Genomic DNA, 20353 nt, shown 5'->3' with positions numbered 1-20353 from the left:
AGTAGATTTAGAAGGGGAAATGGCCTGTTGGTATCCCCAAAGGAATGAGGAGCAAATGGGGTTGAGGGATAGGGCACATGGACATGGAAAGGTCGAGAATATTAACTCCTTTAAGCAATCTCAAACCTGTTCATGCAGCAGGTTCTAAAAAGCTAATGAGATCTTTGGAAGCAGAAACATTTTCCCACTGAAAGTAAACAACACTAATCTTATCTCTACAAGTCTGTATCTTAACTGATCATCCCAAAGGACATGTGTTTCTAAAAAGAAGAAAGACAAGAATGTGCTAGCTACAGATCTGGGAAGCCAAAGTGCTTCAGCACTAAAGGACTAAGTACATAAAACCATCTTTTTCCTGCTTCCTCCATGGAATGATAATAACAAATGCATATTAATACTATTTTATGCCAGGCATTCTGCTGAGAGTTTTACATGCACTTTTTCATTTCCTTGGTGCCAGGGCATGGATTACCCCATTTGATCATCATACCATCGCTATGATATATATGTACTAGTATTTTTCCAAGGGCACTATTTGCACCAATGCATTCCCATTGTGGTCTAAGTTAAAGTTACCTTCCATGCCTTCAACACAGAAACACAATCCAATGGATTATTCAAACTGTTGTGTAGTTAACTGTCACTGATAATATTAATAATAACAATATTAAAAATAACATTTTGAGTTAATATATGCTAGAAACCCTTCTATACACATAATGTGCACTAACTCATTTACTCCTTACAACAATTTTCTGAGTTAGGATCTGTTTACAGTAGAATTTATTAATGAAGAAACCAAGGTACAAATTGGTTAAGTAACCCTTTTTTAAAAAAGTTTTTTTGATTTATTTATGAGAGACAGAGAGAGACAGAGACAGACAAAGAGAGGCAGAGAGAGAAGCAGATTTCCCGTGGAGCAGGGACCCTGATGTGGGATTCGATTCCAGGACCCCGGGATTATGACCTGAGCTGAAGGCAGACACTTGATGGCGACACCCAGGAACCCAGTTAAGTAACCTTTTGAAGATTACGTAGCTTGTTAGTGGTGACAGTAGATAATCACAGACAGCAACTCAATTCCAAAAGATGCACTTGTGTATTTAAAGAATGTGTTTGTTAAAATAAATGTGTCTTTAATGATTGACATTGAGGGTAGTGTAAGAAAGTGAAATGTAAATTATCAAAAAGAGACCCTGTGCTTTCTGCCAGTCTCATCCTCCCTTGGAGGTGGTGAGTACTTAAATGAGAGTGACACCAATAAAGAGCACTGAAGAAGGTCCTGAGCTTGCCCATTAGCGTAGAACCTGCTACTCTCCTGTGTTCCTGGTGTCTTCTATGAGGTCATCCTCTCAAAATTTTCATTATGCCACCCCAAATTTCTATCACAGTAAGTCTAGAGATCTAGAGTGACTATACTTTCTTTCCCCCTCCTAAGGCAGTTATTTTAGAAGTGGGAAAATTTATCTCACCTCTTACTTTCTATGGTCCAGGTAGAGGTATGTGGGTCTAGTCACTATTGATTCATAATTTTCCATTCCTGGTTGTTTCTTGGTCCTCTCTCCAGACTTATTACTTATTAACATGCTCCACTTGCAGGGTTCACAGATGCTCAGATGCTAGAAAAATCCTTGAGGAAGAACCTTCCTGAGTCCTTAAAGGGGAGAATGGGTCATTCTTAAGGAAACAAGAACTCTGGTTACCACCAGGCAATAAAGAACCCATACACTCCTATGATGGCATCAGTGTAGAGTACATGGAAAGCAGCAAAACAGTACCCAGTCCCTCTAAGCCAGGGTATCAGTGGAGGTCTGGTAGGAACTGGAACTCCCATTACCATAATAATAGGTGGACTCTATCCCGCTATGGTGTCACTGAAGGCTGAATGGGGAACCTGGACTTCTACCTCCAGCTTGCAGTAAGGAATATCCCTCCCCTTCCTACTTCTTCCCCTGCCAGAGCAGTGTCAGAGAAAGCCAACCAAAACAGAAAATTTAAATAATATCCAGAGTCTCATAGCATACTGTCCAACACTATGTCCAGGATTCTATTTAAAAATCACTTATCATTTAAAAAACAGGAAAAACCACAACTTGACTGAAAAAAGAAAATCAACAGATACTAACAATAAAATACACAGATCTTAGAATTAACTGACAAGGATTTTAAAGCATCCATCATTAAATGTTACAATTACAAAAACAATGGCAATAAATGAAAAACTGGGGAGTAAAGAGAAGAGAGTTTCAGAGACCTATAGGACTATACTGAAAGGTCTAACACTTGCAGTATTATAGCCCCCAAAACAGAGGAGACAGAGTGGAACTGAAAAAGTATTTGAAAAAGTAATGGCTGAAAACTCCCCAAAGTTGGCAAAATACATGAACCTACAGACTCAAGAAGCTTAGTGTAACCCAAACATGATAAGCCCAAAGAAATCCATGCCAACACATATAGTCAAACTTCTGAAAACTAAAGACAAAAGAAAAAATGCTTAAAGCAGCAAGAGGGAAATGATACCTTACTTCTAGGGGAAAAAACCCAATTTGAATGACAGCAGATGTCTCATCAAAAAACATGGAGGCTAGAAGAAAATGTCATAGATATTTCAAGGGCTGAAAAACTGTCAACCAACCAATTCTATACCCAGCAAAAATATCCATCAAGAATAAAGAGAAAATCAAGGAAAACTAAGAGAATTTGTTGCCAGCAGACCTATCCTAAAAGAATGGCTAAAATAAATTCTCTAAATAGAAAGGAAACAACAAAATAAGAAATCTTGGAACATAAGAAAAATAGAATGGAAATTATAAATATAGATAAATACAAAAGACTTTTCCTCTTGAGTTTTCTATATTATATTTAACTGTTGACATAAAAATTGTAACACTGACTGATGTGGTTATCAGTGTATGTAGAAGGAATATTTAAGATTATGTAATATATAGAATCTACTATAATTGGAGGAGGGTAAAAGGATGTCAATGTTGAGAGAAGTGAGGGTGGGTTTGACTATGAGGGGTAGCTCTAGGAGTGGTGGTAATTCTGTATCCTGACTGTGGTGGTGTTTATATGAATCTACTGGATAAAATGCCATACACACACATTGTGCCAATGTGCCAAAATTGACATTTTCCTAGTTCTGACATTGTACTACAGTGACTTAAGATTTACTATTGGGGAATATTGGGTGAGAGTAGATGGGACCTCTTTGTACTATCTTTGCTACTTCATGTGAATGAATAAAAAGTGTAAAAAAATTAATGTTGGTTCATCCATATTATAAAATGCTATGCAGTCATTAAAAATCATTTTTATTTTTTGTAAAAGAAATATGGCTATAATATATTTATTCAATGAGAGGAAAACATTTCAAAATCAAATGTTATCTGAAAATTTTCACTTCAATTTTCATTAGGTATTATGTTTGTACATGAATAGAAGGAAATCCATTAAAGATCTTATTAAATTTTACAATGGGAGAGTTCATGATTTTTATTCACAAATTATAAGGTCTGAAAATTTTACCATATGAATATTTTTTAAAAGATATATTTATTGGGGCCCCTGGGTGGCTCAGTCAGTTAAGCATCTGACTCTTGATCAGCTCAGGTCACGATCTCAGGGTTGTGATATCAAGTCCCATGTCAGGCTCTGCACTCAATGTGGAGTCTGCTTGTCCCTCTCCCTGCTCCTCCCCCTGCTTGCAATCTCTCTCTCTAAAATAATTTTTAAAAAGTCTTTAAAAGATATATTTATGAGGCAAAAAAGTAGAACCTAAAAACTGTTTGGCATAAATGCTCATTAGGTAACTTCCAATCATAAAACTTCACTCTTTCATGGAAATAATCCTTGTCCTGATCAGACAAGGCACTTTACCATCCCTTCCTAACAAGCTGATTCTCGCCCTTTCTTGGAATGCGGCAACCAGAGAAACCCATTCAAGCTAAAGGCCCTAGTGGACAAGAGGTCTGATTTTAACACAGTAGTTATTTGCCCTCAGAAGCAGGTAAGGTGCCAGATGTGGAATGAATATGCTTCTGTGTTCATATTTTCTATGTGCCTATCATGTGCCTAACAATGTGATCGATTCTAGGGATATAGAAATGAATCATAGTGATAGTGAACAAGTCCTTATCCCCCAAAAAATCCACAGCCTAGAGGAGAATATAGATAAGTCCACAAATTACAACATGGCATGAAATGTGCAGAAACAGAAGAATGAACAAGATAAAGAAACAGCACAGGTAGAAAGTTAATTAAAACCATATGGTACACTTCCATATTCATTCATTGTTTTGTTTTCAAAACAGGCCCCCAAACAGCATCCTGCTGATGCTAAAGACCAAACACACTTTGTCATTTCCTGCATCTGGTTTGTGGGAATAGAGGCAACCAATGGAAGGATGTGCTAACTTAAGATTATGTTGATGGCATAGGTAAGAGGCTGATCTTTTTTTTAAAGATATTAAAGGAAATTAGTATAATTAATATGCCAGGCTATAATAATATTAATATAATTAATATACCAGGCTATACTTCCAAATTGTAATAAATCAATAATTTTTAACTCCTAACCTAAGGGAAAAATATATTTCCTACCTTTAAAAACACAAATTTTGATTCTTTTTTATGGCTGAGTAATATCACATTGTGTGTGTGTGTGTGTGTGTGTGTGTGTGTGTGTGTATACCACAACTTCTTTATCCACTCAAGTCGATGGACATTTGGGCTGTTTCCATAATTTGGCTATTGTAGATAATGCTGCTATAAACATCGGGGTGCATGTATCCCTTTAAATTAGTATTTTTGTAAACCATACCAACTCATTCACATTAACTCACAACTTCTCATTGTGATACTGCCGTCCCATTAAGATGCTGCATGTTATTGAAACCTACTGTCATTAATAAGGTCAATAAAACAAGGCAGAAAAAAATTATATGTGCTGGAGGTTTCAGGGAGAGATTCAGAGATGCTTCCCAGTGGAAATTTTACCAAAGCTGCATGTTGAAATAAGATTTTTTTATATGGTGGCAGGGTAGGATGGAATTCAAAGCAGAGAAAATAGCAATTGCAAAGCATAAGGCCTGAAAAAACAGGGTGAATTAAGGAAATTTAAGGACGAAAATGACATGGTTGTATCTGTAATTTCTTTCATCCAAGTCTTGTAGTTTTCAGTGTACAGATCTTTCACTACCTTGGTTAAATGTATTACTAAGTGATTTATTATTTTTGATGTACAGATCTTTCACCACCTTGGTTAAATTTATTACTAAGTGATTTATTATTTTTGATGGTACTGTGAAGGGAATTGGTTTTTTTTTTTTAGTTAGTTCATTGCTTTTTTAAAATTCAATTATGTTAGTCACCATACAATACATCATTAATTTTTGATGTAGTGATCCATGATTCATTGTTTTCGTATAACACCCAGTGCTCCATGCAGTACATGCCCTCCTTAATACCCATCACAGGGCTAACCCTCCCCCCCCCCCCCTCTAAAACCCTCAGTTTGTTTCTTGGAGTCCATAGTCTCTCATGATTCGTCTCCCCCTCCAATTTTCCCCCCTTCACTTTCACCTTCCTTCTCCTAATGTCCTCCATGCTATTTCTTATGTTCCATAAATAAGTGAAACCATATGATAATTGACTTTCTCTGCTTGACTTATTTCACTCAGCATAATCTCCTCCAGTCCCATCCATGTTGATGTAAAAGTTGGGTATTCATCCTTTCTGATGGCTGAGTAATATTCCATTGTACATATGGACCGTATCTTCTATATCCATTCATCTGTTGAAGGGTATCATGGCTCTTCCCACAGTTTGACCATTGCAGACACTGCTGCTATGAACACTGTGATGCATATCGCCCTTCTTTTCACCACATCTGTGTCTTTGGGGTAAATACCCATTAGTGTAATTGCTAGGTCATAGGGTAGCTCTATTTTTAATTTTCTGAGGAACTTCCACACTGTTTTCCAAAGTGGCTGTACCACCTTGCATTCCCACCAACAGTGTAAGAGGGTTCCCCTTTCTCCACATCCTCTCCAACATTCGTTGTTTCTTGCCTTGTCAATTTTTGCCATTCTACTAGTGTAAGGTCCCCAAACCAGGCAAAGACCCCATCAAAAAAGAGAATTTCAGACCAATATCCCTGATGAATATGGATTCCAAAATTCTCAACAAAATCCTAGCTAATAGGATCCAACAGTACATTAAAAGGATCATCCACCACGACCAACTGGGATTTATCCCTAGGATGCAAGGGTGGGTCAACATTCACAAATCAATCAATGTGATAGAACACATTAAGAAGAGGAGAGAGAAGAACCATATGGTCCTCCCAATTGATGCAGAAAAAGCATTTGACAAAATACAGCATCCTTTCCTGATTAAAACTCTTCAGAGTGTAGGGATAGAGGGAACATTCCTCAAGTTCATAAAATCCATCTATGAAAAACCCACAGCGAATATCATCATCAATGGGGAAAAGCGGAGAGCCTTTCCCTTAAGATCAGGAACATGTCAATGATGCCCACTCTCACCACTATTGTTCAACATGGTACTAGAAGTCCTAGCAACAGCAATCAGACAACAAAAAGAAATAAAAGGTATTCAAATTGGCAAAGAAGTCAAACTCTCTTTGCAGATGACATGATACTTTATGTGGAAAACCCAAAAGACTCCACCCCCAAATTACTAGAACTCGTACAGCAATTCAGTAATGTGGCAAGATACAAAATCAATGCACAGAAATCAGTTGCTTTCTTATAAACTAACAATGTAACTGTAGAAAGAGAAATTAGAGAAACGATTCCATTTACAATAGCACCAAAAACCATAAGATACCTCGGAATAAACCTAACCAAAGAGGTAAAGGATTTATACTCTAGGAACTACAGAACACTCACAAAAGAATTTGAAGAAGACACAAAATGATGGAAAAACATTCCATGCTCATGGATGGGAAGAATAAACATTGTTAAAATGTCTATGCTGCCCAGAGCAATCTATACCTTCAATGCCATCCTGATCAAAATTCCAATGACATTTTTCAAAGTGCCGGAACAAAGAATCCTAAAATTTGTATGGAATCAGAAAAGACCCCGAATTGCCAAAGAAATATTGAAAAAGAAAAAAAAAAAAGCCGGGGGCATCACATTGCCTGATTTCAAGCTGTATTACAGAGCAGTGATCACCAAGACAGCATGGTACTGGCACAAAAACAGACATATAGACCAGTGGAACAGAATAGAGAGCCCAGATATAGACCCTCAACTCTGTGATCAAATAATCTTTGACAAAGCAGGAAAAAATATGCAATGGGTAAAAAACAGTCTCTTCAATAAATGGTGCTGGGAAGATCGGACAGCCACATGCAGAAGAATGAAACTCGACCATTCTCTAACACCATACACAAAGATAAACCCAAAATGGCTGAAAGACCCAATGTGAGATAGGAATCCATCAAAATCCTAGAGGAGAACATAGGCAGTAACCTCTTCGACATTGGCCACAGCAACTTCTTTCAAGATACATCTCCAAAGACTAGTGAAACAAAAGCAAAAATGAATTTTTGGGACTTCATCAAGATAAACACCTTCTGCAGAGCAAAGAAAACAGTCAACAAAACAAAGAGGCAACCTACAGAATGGGAGAAGGTATTCGCAAATGACACTACAGACAAAGGGCTGATATTCAAGATCTATAAGGAATTTCTCAAACTCAACATCCAAAAAACAAATGATCAAGTCAAAAAACGGGCAGAAGACATGAACAGACACTTCTCCAAAGAAGACATACAAATGGCTAACAGACACATGAAAAAATGTTCATCATCGTTAGCCGTCAGGGAAGTTCAAATCAAAGACACAATACTTCTTTTAATTTTGCTCAGCTTTTTTTTTTAAGATTTTATTTTTATTTATTTGAGAGAGAGAGCATGAGCAAGGGGGAGGTCAGAGGGAGAAGCAGACTCCCTGCTTAGCAAGGAGCCCAATGCGGGACTCCATCCTGACCTGAGTCGCTTAACCAACTGAGCCCCCCAGTTCCTGGCACTGAGCTCCTAAAACCCTTGGAATTTCTTAAGCAATGGGGTAACAGAAGAATCTATTGTTATCCACAACAACCCCTTTCAAACATACCTGAGTCTATGCTAATAAGGTGACTCTAGGTGGGTCCCTAGATAGCTTCAGGAGGGGGAAGGTAGCTGGTTGCCAGAGGAACCAGCAATGTGATTAGCAGGCCAGAACTTTCAGCCTCACTCTTGCACCTCTGGGGAGGGGAAAGGAACTGGAGATTGAGTTTAGTTACCAATGCTCAATGATTTAATCAATTGTGCCTATGTAATGGAACCTCCATAAAAACCCCTAAGTGATAGGACTTGGAGAATTTCCTCTTTGACATATCCACATGCCCAAAGGGTGGCTCACCCCAATGCCTCAGGGACAGGAGATTGTGCGCTCAGGATGCTTCTGGCCGCTCCCTATGTGCGTTTTCATCTGGCTGTTCATTTGTATCCTTTATAAGAAATCAGTAAACATAAATAAAGTGCTTTCCTGAGCTCTGTGAGCCATTCTGGCAAATTATGGAGGCTGAGGAGGGGGTCAGGGGATCCTCTGATTTATAGCCAATCTGTCAGAAGTACAGGTGCCCCGGACTTACGACCGACATGGGACCGTCCTGTGGAACTGAGCCTCTAACCTGTCGGTCTGTATTCATTGCCAGTGTCAGAATGGAACTTAATTGTTGGGCATCTAGTTGGCCTCAGAGGGTTGGAGAAGTGACATTTGAAAAGCTACCACGTAGTTGGTGTTGGAGGAAAAGGAAAACACTCTCATTTGATGTCAGAAGTAATGTGAATAAAAACGGCTGAAGCTTTTTATCCAGTTTTGAGTGTAGGCTTTGGAATCAGACATCCTGGGTTGGAATCCCATTTTTGACACTCACTAGCTTAGCTGGCCCTGAAACAGCTGTTTGATCTGTCAGGCCTCCAGGTCATTAACCTTTCTGTGGGAATAACTGCTTGTATTCACTCAGAGTCCTTGTGAGAAGTGTGTGAGACCCGTGGAGTGCTCAGACAGTACCTCATGTATAACGACTGAGACATTTTTAGCTAATTATAGTTATTGTCATGAATAAATATTATTTTCCTGATTTCCCTTTTTTTCAATCTTATTATTGATGAATTTTATTTAAATTTTGCTCTCATGGGGCACCTGAGTGGTGCAGTCGGTTAAGCGACTGACTCTTGGTTTCTGCTCAGATCATGATCTCAGGGTCATGGGATCCAGCCCCGCATCGGGTTCCACGCTCAGCACAGAATCTGCTTGGGACTCTCTCTCTCCCTCTGCCCCTCCTGCTTGTGCTCTCACTCTCTCGCTTGCTCTCTCTCTCTGAAACAAACAAATAAATCTTTTTAAAAAAATTTTGCACTCCTGAAAAATTTTTTCTCTTCTTATTTTAGGATGCTTACAGCTTTTGTTTTAATATCATCGTTTTAATTTATTCTTCTCTATTTTACAGCAATTTCTGGTTTTACACCTGCCCTCACTTGGCATAACTATTCTCTTGTGTTCTCTTGGTTTTTAGCCCTGTTTGCGGTTGGTCTCTAGAATGGTTGGCAGAATATGAATATGAGTATAAGGAAGTGTAAACAGCAGAGAGTTCACATTATAAAAAATGGTTTCAAACAAGGGAGAAAGAGAGGGAGAGAGGCTCCTCCTAGCACCCCCACTGTGTCTGAAAGCAGATGTCTTACACCAAAGTTCCCAGCCTACTTCAAAATGTGTTATCAAAGAACCCCCATTCCAGAAGCTCAGGGGCGTGAGCACACACTCCCCCACTCCCTGCCCATAGCACATTTGATCAGTTGGGAAGGAGATGCTTTCAACCCTTTTACTAACAACTCAAGCTGCCCAGTGCTTGTCCAGTGGCCGGATTTCAGGCTAAGGCTGACAGACTACAATGCCACTGACTAGGAGGGGTGACTCAGGGTGGAGCGACAGGCTCCCAGCCTGCCCGTGATAGGAAACCACATGGAATTCGCCTTCTGTCTCAGCCCTGAAGCATGTATGTCTCTGAGCATGGACTGGGGCCAGGCATGCAGCTCTTCTTTTATTTATCCCATCCCACTTCCAACGTCCTGGCGGTTTCCTGTACTTTGATACAGTCAAAGGTGAATGCTCTGGAGTGTGGCAGCCCTGAGCCACCCTCACTCCTCCTGCCTCCGTGGGGTGTCTTTGAAGGGCAGGAAGGCTTAGGTGCATCACCTGTTTGCAGGTTTTACAAGCCTGCAGCTCCTATTCCAGGCAATTTAGGCCTGAGAAAGACAAGTCCTGCGGTAAACAAGCCAAGTCCCTATGTTAAGATTATATACCATAGCTCCCCTCCAGCCTTCCCAGCCTACTCCTCCAAGGGGACACACCAGAAGCTGAACTCCCAAGGCAGTTTGCTAGCCTTGCCTAAGTGGAAAGGGTCTCCAGTGGTGAACATGCTGTACACAGACTCCAACCCTAGAAGCCTGTGTGTGAATTTATTTCAAGCTTTATTCACAGGCATGGGATGCTCCCCATGTCTGACTCTCCCTCTTGTTTGGGCTGCTACAAGTTTATGGTACAATCTTCCATGTAAACCTGAGGGACTCATTTGAGCTTCAGGTGCTGGTGGACAGGTGGCCTAGGTTTAACACAGTCATCCTCTGCCCACAAGAGCAGGTAGGAGTGACTGTTCTTTTATTGGAAACTGAGCTCATTTCTCTATGATATTTATGCCGGAGCTAAAAAGAACACGTTTTGTGTTTGCATAGATTCCCCCAGTGTTCCCAAGTCCATTCTATTTCTGTTTCTTTTTCTAACCCATCTGGGAGATGACATATGACCTTGATCACTGCACCAACACTTAGCAAGTCTATTTTAAACATCCAGGGGATTGGGGCACCTGGGTGGCTCAGTCCGTTGAGTGTCTGACTCTTGATTTCAGCTCGGGTCATGATTTCGGGGTTGTGAGATTGAGCCCCATGTCAGACTCTGTGCTCAGGGAGTCTGTTTGAGATTCTCTCTCTGCCCCCACCACCGCTTCCTCTCTCTCTCTCTTAAATAAATAAATCTTTAAACACCTAGGGGATTTACAAGAGGTCCCTCGCTGGCTAAGCATCATTAACTAGAAGTAGCATTTGCAGATTCAAGGTGAGGGCATGTCTGGGGCCATTTGTGGGAACAAGATGGGTCCAGTGGGAGCACAGACCTTGGCAACCAAGATGGAGGGGTGAAATTCTGTGATTGCCTGACCTATAAATAACTTTTCTGCTAAATACTCTTCTATCCATTCTTGGTCTGAGTAAGTCCTATGTGTCCTTCAGGGTTTAGCTTAAAGCCCACTTCCTAAGAGACATCTCCTCCCATGCCCTAGAAGAGTGTACACTTGGCCCAAATGTGGAGCAGACCCCAAATGGGCAGCAACTGGAGGCCTCACAGCAGACTCCCTCTTGCAGGGAGCTGTGAGCTGTGCACCACCACGGATGACTTTCTAAATGTACTGAATGTGAATTTGTCTTTCTATTTGAATCATTTCTTTCAAATGGATCCCCAGACGTGGAAACCCCGCGTTAAAGGGGAGTGTGCAGAAATATCCTGTCTTATACACACAGCCAAGATGCCCTTTGCAGGGACAGCTCACTGAGTGAATGTACTGGTGTCCTGCTCCTACCTCCTCCTCCACTCAGTCCCACACACGGAGCACCAGGCTTCCCCTCCTCCAGTCAAGCCCACACAGGGAGCACCAGGCTTCCCCTCCTCCAGTCAACCCCACACAGGGAGCACCAAGCTGTCCAGTGAACATGCATACGTGGCTGGCACAGGCAGGACTTGAAGGGGGACACTGATACGTGACATACCAGGAAGAGTTCAAATCAAGCAAGAGGAGATTTGTGACATTTGCATACTGTGCAAAAGGCAAAAATAATCATTTCAAAAAGGAAGGAAAGCCCAACACTCACCACACTGTTGATGAACCTTGAAGATATTATCCTAAGTGAAATGAGCCGGTCAACAAGACAGGCACTGGATGATGCCACTTATCCGAGGTACCTAGAGCGGTCAAATTCCCAGAGACAGGAAGGAGAATGGTGGTTTGCCAGGAGCTGTGGAGAGGAGAGAATGGGGAGTAGTGGCTTAAGGGGTATGCAGCTTCGGTTCTGTTAAGTTAAAAAAGTTCTGGAGGTTGTTTGCACAACAATGTGAATAGACTTAACACTAATGAACTATACAATTAGAAATGGTTACAATGGTAAATTTTATGTTACGTGTGTATTTTTTGTTTTGTTTTTTGTTTGTTTTTTACCATAATTGGGATTAAAAAAAAATTGTAAAGTCCCTTCAGGGCACAAACCACAAACCAGTGATGTCGCTGTCTGCACTGCCCTCTGCTGGTCAGGGAAGCTGATGCAGGGAGGAGCGCTCGGCTTCTAGAGTAAAATCAAATTCCCTACTCCATGAGCCTTTTATTTTACGGTCACTCATGGCTTTTAAAGCAGGCAGAAAGTATGCTGCTGGGGGTAAAAACTCAGTTAAAAGGCTGCTCCATAAACAGAGGAGGTTGAAAGCCACCCCATCCTTCACGTTTTCCCCTTATACTTGCCCCTATAAACTACACCTCCATATCCTCTCAACAGGTACCCCAGCCTCTACCAAATAAACCATACGACTTTGAAGAATGAAACTTATTTAGAGGTTTAATCCAGAATCCCCATCAGCTTGGACTCAGGGTGAGAAAGACCTTAAGACGCCCATCTGGAATCTAGGCCATCAGACTAAAAGTGTCCCAGACCCCTCAAGTCTTTAACTGGTGTTATCTTGGTTCAATTCCTCTTTGTTCCTCCCCTCCCTCTTCACGTTCACAGACATCTACAGAAAGGAAGTTCAAGATTAAGTCCAAGGTTACAGAGCCACTGAGTGCAAAGCTGTACCCCAAATCCAGTTCAGCCAAATTCTTCCTATTTATTTCATTTTTCATTGTTGTATCTTCCCCTCTCTTAAGCAGCACGATTTCCTTGTCCTTATTTTTTTAAACTTTATTTTGTTTCAATTCAATAAATTAACATATAGTGTATTATATTAGTTTATTTATTTATTTATACTAGTTTATATTATATTATATTAGTTTCAGGGGTACAGTTCAGTGATTCATCAGGTGCCTATAACACCCAGTGCTCATTATATCACGTGCCCTCCTTAATGCCCATCACCCATTTACCCCATCCCCCACCCTGCTCCCCTCCAGCAACCCTCAGTTTGTTTCCTATAGTTAAGAGTCTCTTATGGTTTGTCTCCCTCTCTGATTTAGTCTTATTTTATTTTTCCCCCCTTCCCCTAGGATCCTGTTTTGTTTCTCAAATTCCACAAATGAGTGAAATCATATCATAATTGTCTTTCTCTGATTGATTCATTTTGCTTAGCATAATATTGTCTGGTTATATCCCCATCTGATTTCATGTTTTGATGGCTGAGTAATCTTCCATTGTATATATATACCACATCTTCTTTATCCATTCATCTGTTGAGGGACATCTGGACTCTCCATGTTTTGGCTATTGTGGACATTGCTGCTATAAGCATTGGGGTGCAGTGTTGGTATCTTTTGGGTAAATACCTAGAAGTGCAATTGCTGGGTCATTGGGTAGCTCTATTTTTAACTTCTTGAGGAACCTCCATACTGTTTTCCAGAGTGCCTGCACCAGTTTTCATTCCCACCAACTGTGTAAGAGGGTTCCCCTTTCTCAGCATCCTCACCAACATATGTTGTTTCCTGCACTGTTAATTTTAGCCATTCTGACTGGTGTGAGGTGGTATCTCATTGTGCTTTTGTTGTGTATTTCCCTGATACTGAGTGATGTGGAGCATTTTTTCATGTGTCTGTTGGCCATTAGTATGTCTTCTTTGGAGAAATGTCTGTTCATGTCTTCTGCCCATTTTTTGACTGGATTTTTTGTTTGTTGGGTGTTGAGTTTGATAAGTTCTTTATGGATTTTGGATTATAGCCCGTTATCAGTTATGTCATTTGTGAATAGCTTCTCCCATTCTGTCGGTTGTCTTTTGGTTTTGTCGACTGTTTCCTTTGCTGTGCAAAAGCTTTTTATCTTGATGAAGTTCCAATAGTTCATTTTTACTTTTGCTTCCCTTGCCTCTGTCCTTATTTTAAAAAATAATAGATAATGCTACTGTTAATAACATTGTGATTCTGTTGAAAGCATTTTTTTTCTTCCTCTGTGGTTTTATTTAAGACCATTTTGCATCTTCTTTCCTTCCTTCATCTCTCCCTCCCTCCCTTCCTAACTATGCGTTGAGAGACAGATAAGGTATGAAATGAGACCTCCCCAGGCGGGCCAATATTTAGCTAGTAACCTCAGGAAGGCCATTTCCAGCCAGTGTGGATTCTGATTGGCTGGGACTGCAATGTGCACTGCATTAAATATTTGGACTACTTCCTCTGCTTATCTGCAGGGGCAATTGTATGTGTGTCCCCTGGAGAGCTCCGCTGGAATAAGGATGGCCCAGATGCCGTGAGGCAGGGTGGGGCGTGGACTGAGCCTGGGATGTGGAGTCAGGAAGCAGGGACTCAGACCCAGCCCTGCTACAATCTCTTTTGTGTGACCCTGTGCACATCCCTTTCTCTGGGAATCAGTTTCTCTGTGGGTAAAATGAAGGTGTGTATGGCCTTGTACCATTTTTGTAAAAGAAAACTGTGTGTATATGTGTCTTTCACATGTGTGAAAAGAGATACACCCATCTGTTCACGTGGTAATCTCTGGGGAGTGGAACAGGCTGGAGGAGGTCTTTTTCACTTTGTCTAATGTCTTTACTCTTTTAATTTTCCACAACAAGCATTTGCCGTAATTTTTTTCAAGTTAATAGTGAAGAAAGTCCTATCTGTTCCAGTTTTGGAGGAAGTCACACTTATCCGAGGCCACAGCGCCTTGGCATCTAACTCAAGGCTGTCCTGCCTGTATGTTCCTTATGCTGCCTCTGAACAATTAGGGGATGTGAGTGCTGGCCACCATTTGACCCCCGTGTCCCAGACCTCAGCAAATGCTGCCCTGGGCTGGTAACAAAACATCTTCAGAATTTTCCTTGCCCTCCTCCTGCTTGCATCTGATCCACATCAGCAAATGCTCAGCCACCACTCAGCCGAAGCACGTTTATCTTCTCCCCTGTCCACTGCTATAAAATGCCCAAACCTGCCCCAGGTCCTGGGAAAGCGCTATCACCAAACACGATGAATTTCCAGACTCCTTTAGATTTCCAGTGACGTGAGGTGTTTGTTCTTAAGTCACAAGCCCAAGGGACTGAGCAGGATGTGCGAAAGCAGCATGATTACTTGTTCTTGTCACAGGAAGATACACAAACAGGAGGAAAAGGCTTTACTGTCTCCCCAGAGAATAGTCTTCTCTCTAGCAAATAATCCACCCCAAAGTACCTTATGAGAAATCAATTACACTTTTTAATAAAAAAGAATGCACAAATAGAGATTGGAAGGCACCACATGTAGCTTTGGATTCAGACCAACCTGGGTGCAAGTCCAAACCTTGAATAAGTCACTTAACCGACTTTATTAAATGGACACCTTATTTTGTGCCAGACACTCTGCTGGGCATTTTACACTAATAGCTCAAGTCTGAAGAGGTTTGTATTGTTCTCAATGTATAACAGACGAGAGAAGTGGGACTCTGGGAAGAAAGCCACAATGTGGGAGGGCCCAGCTGATGAAACTGCTAAGGCCCGGATTCCAACTCATAGCGGGACATGAAGGCCAGCACCCATTCCTCTGGATGGTGCCCTCTCTCCCACACATGCTGGGGAGAAAAGACTTGCTCTAAGTATGTTGCGGAAACCAGATCTACCCAAGAGTGATCCCACTGGGTTAAGTGATCCCAAATCCAGACCCTGACACTGCTTAGGAAGGACAGGCACAGATCCGTGGATGGTGTGTTTTGGCATTCACTGAACCTAGATTCAAATGTTCGCTCCACTGTGTACCCAACTGTGACCCTGCTACTTTGCCTGACTTCTCTGGGCCTCAGATTCCTAAAATGTAAAAGGCAACTGGTGAGAGGTTAAAATAGGGTTATACAGCACCTCGCCCAGAGGCACACTGAGAGGAGCTGCTGATCTCAGGAACAGAGCACCCCTGGAGAGCTCCAAGCTGGGAAAGGAGCATGACAGTTCTTGGACCCTGGACTATTTACCGGTAGCTAAGCCCCCTTCAGAAGCTCAGCCCTGCCCATACACCCGGGCTCTGGAGCGTTGACACAGCCACCTTAGAGCTACTTCGAGCCTGCCCCAGCCAGAAAGGGGCTCCTTTTTGGAATATCTGCCGAAGGCCCACCCGGAAATCAGCCTGCAGTAAGTGTGACCTCCCAGCCACAGGGCCTCACGCACAAGCTGCCTGGTCAAGGGGAAAAAGACCCAGTTTTCCAGGCTGTGCCCCTGGGCGACTTCCTCATTCAGTGCAAGAGCAGTAGCGGGGCCCTACGTGCATCCTGTGACCAGGAGCCCGCGAGAGACTAAAATACTAGGTGCTCAATAGATGAGATGTGATTTTCTTCACAGAGCTCACGGAGAGCGCGCCGAGCTCACTGCCCACTGGCTCGGCTGCACCCACGCCTGGGCGGCCTCCATCAACGTCCCGCTCTCCCTCCTCCCGGGCCTCCGCGGCGCGCTCTCCGGCCGCTGCCGGGACGTGGAGATGCACAGCCTGGAGTCCCAGCCGGTCACGCCCCAGCACCTCCTCCAGGAAGGCCCCGAGCCCTGCACCCCCGGACTCGCAGGCCGCCTTTCGGCAGCATCTGCGGACGCTGAGAGCTCGGGAGACCAGCGGGGCCGCGCCCCTGGCAGAGACGCCGTGCCGAGGTTCCGCGCGCGTACTCACCCGCGAAGACCAGGTGAGGCGGGAGCCGCTACCCGCCCGCCCGCGGGAAGAGCGACGTCACGTGCGCCGCCTCCGCCGCGTTTTCCCACCCAGTCCCCGCAGGCGTCACCCCGCAGAAGCGGCGGGAGGCCCGCGGCAGTTAGGTGCCCGCCGCGCTACAGGTGGGCGGCCGCCGCGCGCCGCGCCATCCGCCGCCACTCCGCGCTCCCCGCGCTCCCGGGCTGCCTGAGGCGCGCGGCGCCCGCCTTTAACCCCCGAGCCACCGGAAACGGGGCTCGCGCGCGGGCGGCCGCTGTGCCAACTGACGTTGGGGGCCGACTACCAGGAGGGCGAGGTCGCGTGCGTGCAGGACGCACCCCGAGCCCGCTCGCCGGCAACGCCTCTTGCCCGGCCAGCTCCCGCGGTCGAGCTGAAGACGGGCCCGCCCCGCCCCGAGGGCCGGCTCTTCTTCCCTCCCCGCGGCCAGGCGGTGCACCCCGCCGGGAGCAGCACGGTGTGGGGGTGCGCCTCGCAGGCCTCCCTGCCCGCCACTTTGGGCGTCCTCTTCGGAGGCCCCCTACAGTCCGCAAGTCGGCTCACCGGGGCCCAGGCCTGCCCCTGCTACTTGCACCCGCGGGCGCACCTCAAGGTGTGTGTCAGCAGTGACCCAGAGCTGGGTGCAGTCCAGGCCGTCCCCTTTGGGGCTGTCTTCAGCTGCCAGGTGGTACATCCCTTGGGCCTTGTGAAGGACCAGAGAGCCCTGGGCCCCTGAGGGAGATGTTCTATCTGGACAGCCCCACGGACCACCCCACGAAGTGCCCCTCAGGGTACAACGAATACCAGGGTGGTCTCAGCGATGACTGCCAAATCCTCTCCTGCCTCAGGGCTGGGCCCCTCTTGGACCGGCAGCAGACAGCTGACCGGATGCCCCCATTTCTTCCAGGCCCCCCCTTGCTTAACAGCAGCAGTACCCGCAGGCTCTCTGTCCTGGTTGAGTCCAGTGGTCATTAAGGGGGGCAGGGAGAGGGCACAGGAGACTGTAAGGAGGCATCCTGACAGGAACAGAGGGCCTAGGGGCCACCCAAGCAAGCCACTGCAGAACCCAGCCCAGTCCGAATGCATAGATAATGACAAGAATTCTGTCCGAACTTAAAAATAACCAAACAGGACTCCTGCATCATTACTAGTTAAGGTTTTAGCCCATTCTCTTCTTTCTACCACCTAGATAAAAAGTCAGACATCCAAACATAGAACTGGTTGCACTTTGGGAAGGCACCATTGTAGAACTACACTGTGTTTCCTCAGACCCTCTTCCAAATCACCTAACACTCAAGTCCTGTCGGTCCCTTGCCCTGACACCCTCTTGCTGAGAAGCCCCACCCTCTCCACTGTGGTTCACAGGTTCCTCTCCCTCTTTGTAAGGGGCCAATAAGCCCAAATTTGTTCAAATACAGGTGTATTCCTGATGGTCTTTGGTAGGAAGGAATCAACAGGGCCACTGTTTTGGAAGGATGCACCAGGAAGCTTAACTTTGGAAAACTTACATGCATCCCCAAAATCTACGTCACTTCCAACCACCCCTATCAGAGAGCCTTCCTGGTGGAGGTGCTGTTTAGCTCGGGTATGCCAGAGTGAATTGCCATTCCCTAACCCAAGACAGCCGTCTCTTGGAGAGCCAGTTTTGTAACGTTCTTGAAACACAGGCTTCATCACAATTTAACCCCAGAGTGGGTCTCTGGTTGTCACAAGAGCAAACTGAGGGTGTCCCTTTAAACCCTAAACTTTAGAACCACAGGGCATGCAGAACCTAGTTCAAATGGCCTCTTGGGGTGTGAATTTTTAGAGCCAATTCTGAAGGCACATGGAGAGACTCCAGGCTCCGGTAGTTGGAAAGCATGACCTCACAGGGTTGACAAGACCCCACTTCCCTAACTTCGGTTTTACTTCTTGGTATTTCAACTGCTCAAGCTACAAATGGGAAGATACCCGGATACTGATGAGATAGTATTGGGGCCAACTCCAAATCCTGAGAGGAAGAGGCAGTTGAAATCCGAGTAACACTGGGTTATTTGAGATCAGCTCTCCTGCTGCTGTGATGTATGCACATCGGAGCAGACAGTCAGCTAAGGACTGACTGTTGCCTGTCCTTCGCCTTCTCCGGACTTGTGATCACTACCATTTATAGAGACTTTCTCTATGTGAGAAGTACCTTTCTAAAAGCATCTCACTTTATCTTCACCAACCCTAAGTTCAGTAAGTAATGCTCATATGAGGAGACTGGGGCTCAGGTTAGGTGACTTGCCCAAAGTCTCATGCCTCCAATACTACGAATACTAATGCCTGGTACCTACTGAGTTTTAGACTTTGCCCTTTGCAAAGTTCGGTTTATTAATTGATTGATTGATTTGTAAGTAGGCTCCACGCCTAGAGTGGGGCCCAACATGGGGCTCAAACTCATGACCCTGAGACCAAGACCTGAGCTGAGATCAAGAGTCAGACACTTAACCAACTGAGCCACCCAGGCACCCCAAAATTGTTTAATTGCTTGAAAAATGGTTTTCATTAGGTACTGGGAATATCCCCATTTTACCAGAAAGGAAACTGAGGCTCAGAGAAGCAAGAAACTGCAGCTGAGCTTAGCAGTAAGTCTATGGCTTTGGTCCAAGTCAAATATCAGCCTCTGATAATTCCTTGTGCCTCAATTTGGTCCTCCATAATATGGAGGTAGCATGTTAAATTCCTACGTTACTTGAGAAGACTAAATGAGCTAATAGATACAAAGCATTTTGGAACAGTCTAGACTTTTTAAAATTTAACTAATTTTCTAAATTTAAATTTAAATTTAAATTTAAATCTATGAGGTCTGATTTGCCACTGCCTTAAGAGTGGGATCCCAGAGCCAAATCAGACAGACCTGAGCTCATGTCCCAGTCCCAGAATACTTGCTTGTCTACAGGGGCAAATCGTCTCACCTCTCTGAGAACTAATCTCATCTATAAATTGGAGATAATCATGAGACTGATGTCACAAATTGTTACAAGGATTAAACAAGAAAATGCAAGGAAATCCCTTAGTACAGTGCCTGGCACGTCACCCTGAGCTGTCACAATGTGCAGATAATTTTTTTTTTAAAGATTTTATTTATTTGACAGAGACACAGCGAGAGAGGGAACACAAGCAGGCGGAGTGGGAGATGGAGAAGCAGGCTTCCCGCGGAGCAGGGAGCCCAATGTGGGCCTCGATCCCAGGACCCTGGGATCACAACCTGAGCCGAAGGCAGACGCTTAATGACTAAGCCACCCACGCGCCCCCCCCCCTTTTTTTTTTAAGATTTTATTTATTTGAGAGCATGAGTAGGGGGGCCGGGGGGACAGGGCAGAGTGAGAAGGAGCAGGGAGCCCAGTGCAGAGCTCTATCCCAGGACCCTTGGATCATGACCTGAGTTGAA

The 20353-nt window shown here is 44.0% G+C and overlaps 1 long non-coding RNA gene across 1 annotated transcript in view; it reads right to left on the bottom strand.

Moving 5' to 3' along the window:
- Positions 1-17135, bottom strand: part of LOC113915070 — a 153213-nt gene extending 136078 nt beyond the window's left edge. Inside the window, exons 1-2 of the long non-coding RNA XR_003517583.2 lie at positions 16927-17135; positions 11999-12142 (exon numbers count right to left, since the gene is read on the bottom strand). This is a non-coding gene — a long non-coding RNA (uncharacterized LOC113915070). The remainder of the gene's footprint in view (positions 1-11998; positions 12143-16926) is intronic.
- Positions 17136-20353: the final 3218 nt, after the last annotated feature.

Source organism: Zalophus californianus, chromosome 11, assembly GCF_009762305.2.
Source record: "Zalophus californianus isolate mZalCal1 chromosome 11, mZalCal1.pri.v2, whole genome shotgun sequence".
NCBI lineage: Eukaryota > Metazoa > Chordata > Mammalia > Carnivora > Otariidae > Zalophus > Zalophus californianus.
The sequence above is the reverse complement of the archived record's forward strand: the minus strand, read 5'-3'. Positions and strand labels throughout refer to the sequence as shown.